The 9,096-nt window shown below is 44.0% G+C and overlaps 1 long non-coding RNA gene across 2 annotated transcripts; it reads left to right on the forward strand.

The window, feature by feature from the left end:
• The first annotated feature begins 783 nt into the window (after positions 1-783).
• Positions 784-7,824, forward strand: LOC129651584 (uncharacterized). 2 transcript variants are annotated; one of them, XR_008714214.1, is made up of 5 exons: positions 784-1,459; positions 2,272-2,564; positions 3,654-3,806; positions 5,372-5,574; positions 6,774-7,824. It is a non-coding gene; the product is annotated as an uncharacterized LOC129651584 (long non-coding RNA). The 2 variants fall into 2 exon arrangements; XR_008714215.1 differs by lacking the exon at positions 784-1,459 and adding an exon at positions 1,466-2,125.
• Positions 7,825-9,096: the final 1,272 nt, after the last annotated feature.

A 9,096-nucleotide genomic window follows, 5' to 3' on the forward strand; every position in this document is an offset into this window, starting at 1 on the left:
TATATGTATACATATAGCTGAGTTACTTCGTTGTATAGCAGAAACCAACACAACATTGTAAAAAAATTATCCCCCTCCACTCTCCCCCAAAGAGACATGGTTTAATATATAACTTGGCTTGGAGGTCACAGAGGTAAGGATTGAAAAGTAGTCCCTGGGCTTGTCAATAAAAAAAATCATTGGGGACTTCAAGGAGAGCAGTTTCATGAGTAGTGGGGCAGAAACCAGATCGCAGTGGGCAGAAGTGAAGATGGGAGGGGAACGGGGGGCAAGTGAAGAAATCCAATGGCAAAGGGAAAGAGGAGAGAGGTGGATAGAAGGATGTGAGAACAGGCTGGAGAACAGTGTTCCCTTGTGGCTTTTTAGCTCTGGATGAGTGGGGCTAACAGAGCAAGAGAGCACTAAGATGTAGGAAGAGGGGCTCACTCCTGAGCCCAAGGAGGTTGCTATCTTCAGCTCCCACCAGCTGGGTGTCCTCTTTCTCTAGCATTCCATGTAGGCTGTGGAGGTTCCCCCTGGACTCTTTTGGATCAGCCCTTCTTGATCCATTCATTCTTTTCTTACTTCTCAGCACATCTGGGTCATACATTATGTGAAGACAAATAAATCATTACTGATGGTCAATTTTCTTGAAAAATCCCCCAGGAGTGTAGCATTTTGGAGAACTACATATTGTTTCACAAAAAGTCAAAGAAGCCCATTTTTGCCTCTACCATTGAGAGAGATTGCTATTTCTTGGGGAACCTGATGAAGAAGGTGACTCACACTTAGGAATAATCTTGCTTGAAAAGTGCAAAAGGTGAGCGACTTTGGCTATGAGAGGCCTCCGAGGCCTGAGTCTTCCTGAGAGATGGCAGTTCCACAGCTCCTATTTCCCTCTGACCCTGGGCTATGAGCTCATCAAGTGAGATGTAATTAAAATCACTGACATGATTGAAATGGTAATTCTGTTCTCTCTCTTTCATTCAGAGCAAGTTTAATGGAATTTGTATAAAATATATGGGTGAAATATCCATACAATAGAGCTTGGCTATATCCTCATGGTTCTCCTTCCCTTTTGCATTTTCTGCATCTGCCCTCACCAGCTGTTCAGACTTAACCACACAGAATCAATCCACCCAGGTGGTCCACTGAGCATGTCTTCCCCCTTCTCATCTGGTCATTATTGTCAACTTGCTCTCCACCACTGCCTCCTGCTGCTGCTGCTGCTGCTGCTAAGTCACATCAGTCGTGTCCGACTCTGTGCGACCCCATAGACGGCAGCCCAGCTGTTAGTTCTAGGGAAGTTGGTTCACTTTGAGCAAGTAACTGTTAGCTCCATGGACAGTTTGGAAGTGACTTGGGAGCCTGAATGGGCCTGCCCTGGGTTAATTATACCAATGAGGTTTCAAGGAGAAGGGAGGAGCAACTGGTCTGCAGAGACCCAGCAGTTCTGAGACACATGCTCTTAGCTCCACAGGTAACTCCATATGCAGTCTTACTTTTTGGTTCTCTCTTGACTCCATTCAGGTTTCTGCTCTTTTTTTCATTTGGGGAGAAAAATGAAAAGTACCAGCCCAGGGGTAGCCTCCAAATGCCTCCTACTTCTGAGCCCTACATAAGCTTATATATCCATTTGCTCGGTTGCCCAGGCATTCGTGATAACAAGTTGAGTGGTTTCTTCCCTAGGCCATCTTTCCTGGCATCCTTCCTTGGTGACACGTTGGAGGAGGTCACTGAGGGGATGTGACCACCAGCTGACCAGAGAGCTTGACCTGGGCGATCAAGGACTCCTCACCCCCTCCCCTGACCTTGGATTATACATTCTGCCTACCACTGCTACAGTGGGAGTGGGAACCATGTTGAAGGATGCAGCCATTTGTTTTTAATTAATTAATTAATGTGGCTGTGTTGGGTCTTACTTGTGGCACATGGGCTTTAGTTGCCTGTGGTATGTGGGATCTTACTTTCCTGACCAGGGATTAAGCTGTGTCCCCTGAAATGGAAGGTGGAATCTCAACCAGTGGACCGCCAGGGAAGTTCCAAGGACACTGCCTTGAGACAGTAATGTGTTATTGAGGCCATCTGGACAGTAAACGTGACTGAACCCTGTTAAAGTCTGTATGTAAACTCAAAATTCTGGCAGGTGGGTGGCGAGATCTATTTGTCTTTTGGCTGACAAAAACAAGTCTTGTTGACTGAATCTGGATCCCCTGCATTGTAGGCAGATTCTTTAAAATTCTCAATCGGTTTCAGTGAGGAAACACTTGGTAACAAGTGCTGTCTTTCCAGGGCTTCCCAGGTGGCGCAGTGGTAAAGAATCTGCCTGCCGATGCAGGAGACACAAGAAATGTGAATTTGATCCTTGGGTTGGAAGATTCCAAGAGATGCGGGTTCAGTCCCTGGGAAGATCCCCTGGAATAGGAAATGGCAACTCCAGTATTCTTGCCTGGAAAATTCCCTGGACAGTGGAGCCTGGTGGGCTGCAGTCACCAAGAGTCAGACACAACTGAACACTCATATACTTTGTCTTTCTAAATGAGTCGCTCCTTTACTGACATTGCTCCTCATGCAAAATTTATAAGGTTTGCCTATATGTATATGCAAAATAATATTGTGTATATTTTGAGAAATAAATTGACAAGCCTCTTTTTATCTTTCACACACCTTAAAGATTTTATAGAGGAAGTAAAAGTGTCCAAATTTGTGAGAAATTGGAATAATCAAGAGTTACCTATATGGAATGCTGCTAATGATGGCAATTCACACTAGAGTACTTTTCATCTGAGACACTTAGGGTCTGTTAACAGATTAAAAGTACTAAAAGACACTGATGTAGAGAATTTTTATTATCTTGTGCTCTGAAAACTTGGATTTTCATTGGTTTGAATGGGCCTGAAAATACATTTTTATTACTAGAGGCATAGAAGCCTCTAGCAGTGTTTTTAATAAAGCAAGGAGAGTTATAAGCAATCATCTGATGGCGGGTAAATGTACCATACTCCATTTTAAGAAAAATACAATATAAAAGTCTCAACATGGAAGGAAATCTTTATATGATCTTTTAAAAAAAACTTCAAGAAAAATAAAGACATGAAACTATATTAAATTTAAAGCCAGTGACTTATAAGCAAGCAAAGCAAAGACAGTCTGATTAAAGCTGTTGCATTGTTCCGGTATTTTTTTATGTCTCACCCATTTCTGTGACCTTTTTAGAACCGAAGCTTTTAGGACACAGAGAACAACTTCATCTTGATGTAGGACTGAGCAAATGCACAGAGAGGTTCTCAATAAATAGGCATTAAATTATAAGTCCAGAAGGGGCTTTGAGAGGCCTGCTCTTTACTCCTTGATAGAACTTTTTAACCAGCCCAGAAAAGTAGATTTTTTTCCTTTAAACCACAGAATTCAGAGATTCCACAGTGAGAACTTCTCACATTTTCCTTGTGGTCTGCTGTGGCCATCTATGGAACTGTGTGACCTCTGCGTGGGGACCCTGACTGCCCCACTGATCCACAGTCTGAATTGCTGTGCTCAGGGACCTACGTCTTTGGGGCTATGTCTTTTGGGGCTACGTCTTTTGGACCTACGTCTCTTGGTTCAAGTGAGGCTTGGTCACTTTCTTTTATGGAATCTTGGGTGCTTGACTCTCTGACTCTCAGTCTCACTTGCAGGTTCTGGGAGGATTAAATAAACTTGTGTGATAACCAAGTGACTGAGGAAGAATAGGCACAGAATGAATCTTCACTTCCTTTTAATTGACTGCAGAGAAGAACATAACCCAGGGGATGAGACTCCAGTTCCGCGCCTCTCAAACTTTAACATGGGTATGCCTCTCCCGTGGATCTTGTTAAATGAAGGTTCTTAAGCAGCAGTTCTGGAGTGGGGACTGGATTCTGTATTTCTAACAAGCTCCTAGGTGCTGGCGACATTGCTGGCTTTCTCCACCTCTGTGTGATCTTAGGCATATTATTGAACCTCTCTGGGCCTGTTTCTCCATCAGAAGCATGAGGATACTCAGAATCCCTCTTTTAGGGGCCATGATGGGGGTTCAGCGACATATAGATGGATGCATGGACACATGGTGGACACCCAGTGTGTGCTACCGTAGCTCTTACATGTATTAGGAGATAGGTATTGTTAGAAAGATAAGCTGTCAACAGGACTGAATAGTCACTAAAACAAAAGCTTCTACAAAAATGTCAGCTTCTTTCCCTCCTGCTTCTTGGACACACAGGAGAGAAATGGGTGGAGTAAAATCTCCACGAGGGGCCTGTTGCCTCCAGGAAACAGGGCCAAGGGACTGCTTCAAGGGTCAGTATGTTGGTCCCTGTCACTCCAGTCCTTTCTTTGATTTCTTCCCCTTACCCTCTGTGGGTGGATTCGCCTCTTATTGCAAAAACAGAGAGATGGGAACATGCATGAAAACAAATCTATGCATACTTGGAAACTTCACCACTTTTTAAATCGAAAAACTCCCGACCAAGAGGAAAGAGCCTATTCAGGATAGACTTTAATTGGCCATTAATGCGCTTACCGGGTGGTGGAAATCGCTTGGCCTTTGGCTTCGGACCATGCCGGGCACCCATGGCAGGCATTAATAGCCCATTAATGCACACCCTGTCACTGCTTTATTTCCTAATTAATACTGCCTGCTTTAGGGATAGGGGAACACAGCTATAAAATTGTTTTATCTATTCCTTCAACAGAGAGAAAAAAATGTTATCAACACCTCATGCCTTGTCACATCAATGGCTGAACTAGAAAATCAGAAGGATCAGCATAGGTTTTGTTTTCTTAGTCCTTACCTCAGGGAGGAGAAAGGTCAGTCTCAAACCCAACCCTGAACTTAGGTCAGGAAGCCCTCAGGTTCCTTATAGTATCTCAGAAATATGGAAAGTAGAAAGGAATGATAAAGTGTAGGGCTCGTTAGCCTCATTTTCCTGTGACACTTGAAGAGAGGGAGGGAGGAGAAGGATGACCGTGGGCAGTTGGGCAGGTTGTGCACTATACAACACCACAAATGTAGAATGCTCACATATATTATTATGACAACTTCCTGACAGAGGGAAATAGTGTCTTGAGGAAGTATCTTTTTCTGTTTCTCATAGATAGAGAAGTGCTTCTCAGTGGGAGTGATTTTTGTCTCTAAGAGGATATTTGGCAATGTCTGGAGACATTTCTGGTGGTCATAAGTGACTGATGTCTTACTGGCATCTAGTGGATAGAGGACAGGGATGCTACTAAGTATCCTTCAGTGCCCATGGAAGAACTGCATGACAAAGAATGACCTAGCTCAAAATGTCACTAGAGCCAGGGCTGAGAAACCCTGGTCTGGAGGATGAAGGTGAACCTCCCTGACTCTGGCATTTTTTCTTTGCTTACCATGGAGAAATGACTACTGGAGAGGGAATGAGCCAATTCTGATTCTGCCTCCAGCATGCTCCAGCAGCTTATATGTAGTACACCACTTACGTACATGGCCAACATGCCTGGAGGAGCCCAGGGATATCGGATGGCAAAGCTGTGGATCAGGGTGACAGCCATCGTGGGAAAAGTCTTCCTGCCTCCACGCCCTCAGTTCACCAGGCCCAGGTATCTCTTCCTTCTGTCCAGGGGTCTCTGGGATGAACCAGCTTTCCTTGTCTCTCCAAAGCTCCCCAAGTAAGTCTTGAATCCTTGTCTCTCAAGAGTGGGGCACAGTATCCTAAGATTTACCTTCCATGCTGCCCCCAAAAACAGTTTTGGAAGGATGGTCCTTCCAAAGTGGATGATCAATTGGGGAACATAGGCAGAAAATTGGGACAAAACAGAGAATTCCTATACTGGTGACTGGGTTCAAATTCCAGCTTTTCCACATGCCAGATGGATGACCTTAGGCTTTCACTGAACCTCTCTGTGCCTCAGTTTTCTTATCTGTAAAACGGGGATGAAAATGACAGTGCTATGGCCCCTCACAGGGCTATGGTGAGGATCGAGTTAGTGTTTGGAAACTATTTGCATGCGGCAAAATCCATGTAATTGGTAGATATTCTGGCCTCTTTCTATACCCATTTTTTAATTATCTGTATTAGTTTGCTAGGGCTGCCATAACAAAATACCACAGTCTGGGGAGTTTAAACAACAGAAATGTATTTTCTCACAGTTCTGGAGGCTGGAAATCCAAGGTCAAAGTGTCAGCAGCGTTGGTTTCCTGAGGCCTCTGAGGGACCAGGCTTCTCTCTTTTGCTGGCTGAGGGCTGCATTTGCCTCTTGTTCTCACATGGTCTTTAGACTCCGGGCAGGCCTGGGGGTCTCTGGGTGTCCTAATCTCCATTTCTTACAAGGACACCAGTCAGATTGGATTGGGACCCATATTAATTACCCCTTTGAAGGCCTTATCTTCCAGTATAGTCATATGCTGAGGTACTGTAGTTTAGGGCTTCATCATATGAATTTGAGGGGACACAAATCCGTCCATAACACCTGACAAGGACCTTATAAAAAGAACAACATGATTCTGAATGTTTAACTGTGATACTGAGTGAAAAGAAAGCCAGGAAGAACCTTGGGGCCATTATGCTAAGCGAAATTAGTTAGAAAAAGACAAATACCCTATGATCTTACACATATGTAGAATCATGAGAGCTGAGCTCATAGAAACAGAGACTAGATTGGTGGTTGTCAGAGGTGGGTGTTGGGAGGGGTGAAGGTGGTCACAAGGTACAAACCTACAGTTATAATGTGAATATGTACTGGACATTTAAAATACACACAATGACTACAGTTAATAATACTGTTTTTTAATTTGAAAGTTGTTTCCAGTGGTCATGTATGGATGTGAGAGTTGGACTGTGAAGAAAGCTGAGTGCCAAAGAATTGATGCTTTTGGACTGTGGTGTTGGAGAAGACTCTTGAGATCCATCCAGTCCATTCTGAAGGAAATCAGCCCTGGGATTTCTTTGGAAGGAATGATGCTAAAGCTGAAACTCCAGTACTTTGGCCACCTCATGCGAAGAGTTGACTCATTGGAAAAGACTCTGATGCTGGGAGGGATTGGGGGCAGGAGAAGGGGACGACAGAGGATGAGATGGCTGGATGGCATCACTGACTCGATGGATGTGAGTCTGAGTGAACTCCAGGAGTTGGTGATGGACAGGAAGGCCTGGCGTGCTGTGATTCATGGGGTCACAAAAAGTCGGACACGACTGAGCAACTGAACTAAACTGAACTGAAGAGAGTACATCTTAGAAGTTCTCAACACAAGAAAAAAACTGTAACTCTGTGAGGTGGTACATGTTAACTAAACACATTGTGGTAATTATTTTGCAATTTATAACATGTAAGTTACTATGTTGTATACCTAAAACTGATTCAATATTATATGACAACCATATCTCAGTAAAATGGGGGTGATCATATATCTCAGATTTTTCTGGAAAATCATGGTTTCAAAAATTATGTCTTCCTGTCCACTTAAGAACATTTGTATTTTTCATAAGTCAACTTCCAAAATTTGGTTCAGAAATCATGGTCATGGTGCCTACCAGGCTAAGATGGCAACTGAGAGGGGTGAGAAAGACATAGCAGGTGACAAGTGGGCAAAGTCAGAAACATGGAGGAGGAAAGAAAAAAGAAAAAGGCCCAGAAGATCCATAACTTTAGAGCAAATTCCCTAATAATAATAGTTTACTGTGGCAGCAAGGCCTAGCCTCTGGTTTACTGCTAAATCTATCCTTCAAGTCGCGCAGCAGTTGGAACACTTAATACAAAATTTCCTAGTTGTAAAATGGAAACATTAATAGCTGCTTTTTCCTGTTTGAAGGTTATTTCAAAAAGTAATGTTAATATCAATAAAGCCCTTTATAAATGAACTCAAGAAACTTGGAAAGTATTACTTTTTTTCCCCAATCACTCTTTATAGCTACTAGGCAGTAATGACTCTGTTTGTACTGAATCCTGAATGTGTCTGCATCCTGGAAATACTGCAGTGATCATCTTCACATCTGCAAAACATTCCTGCACCAGGCAGGTAAACGCTTGTGGCTCAGCTCTTGGGCCTCCTCTAGGAGCTACTGCCTGTGAGGGTGCTGATACACGTCAGGGCATCTACAACAGTCTTTGTGCTGCTGTGCTCAGTCACTTTCACTTTTCACTTTCATGCATTGGAGAAGGAAATGGCAGCCCACTCCAGTGTTCTTGCCTGGAGAATCCCAGGGACGGGGGAGCCTGGTGGGCTGCCGTCTATGGGATTGCACAGAGTCGGACACGACTGAAGCGACTTAGCAGCACCAGCAGCAGCAGCAGCAGCAGCAGCTTAGTCGCTTCAGTCGTCCGACTCTTTACGACCTCATGGACTGTAGCCCACCAGGCTCCTCTGTCCATAAGGATTCTCCAGGCAAGAATACTGGAGTGGGTGCCATCCCCTCCTCCAGGGGATCTTCCCAACCCAGGGATCGAACCCGGGTCTCCTGCACTGCAGGCAGATTCTTAACTGTCTGAGCCACCAGGGAAGCCCTTTGGCAAAGGCCTATTTAGGTTACTTCACTGAAGGCCTAAGCCTAATTGGACAGCAGACCCTGAGTAGAAAGAACAATGCACTTGTCATTTGGCAAAAACTCCTCCAAATATAAACAGATACAAGCAAGCAATCTCAGTGTGAAGGGTGATTAGAACGTGACTTGTATTTTGGACAATAAACTATATTTATGATAGTCTCCAGGTTATTAAGTATCTCTGCTGTCAAGGAAAACTGGGGCTATTAACTTCTTCAGATAGAACCAGAGGGAAGAGCAATCATTTCTTTTATAAGCAGAAGGGAAGGTTCTGCTCAATAAAGATCAATTAAACATCTCTGTTAAAACACTGCTTGGAGCTGGTGCCAATAGAAATTCCACTGTATTAACCAGTACTCCCTCCAGCCTTCCCACCTCTGGGGAAAATTTTAAGAGGACACTGGCTATTGCAAGCTCTATAAGGTGACAGGCACTCTCACATCTGTGGCTGAATGATCTCTGATGTTGAGTGACTTTTCATGCATTTAGCAGGGGTACTCCCAGAGGATGGCAGGCAAATCAAGCACTCCTCTGAATTCAGATGAGCCCCAGTCATCCTCATGAGGGAGTGAAAAAAGAATAT

This window comes from Bubalus kerabau, chromosome 4 (genome assembly GCF_029407905.1).
Source record: "Bubalus kerabau isolate K-KA32 ecotype Philippines breed swamp buffalo chromosome 4, PCC_UOA_SB_1v2, whole genome shotgun sequence".
Lineage (NCBI taxonomy): Eukaryota > Metazoa > Chordata > Mammalia > Artiodactyla > Bovidae > Bubalus > Bubalus kerabau.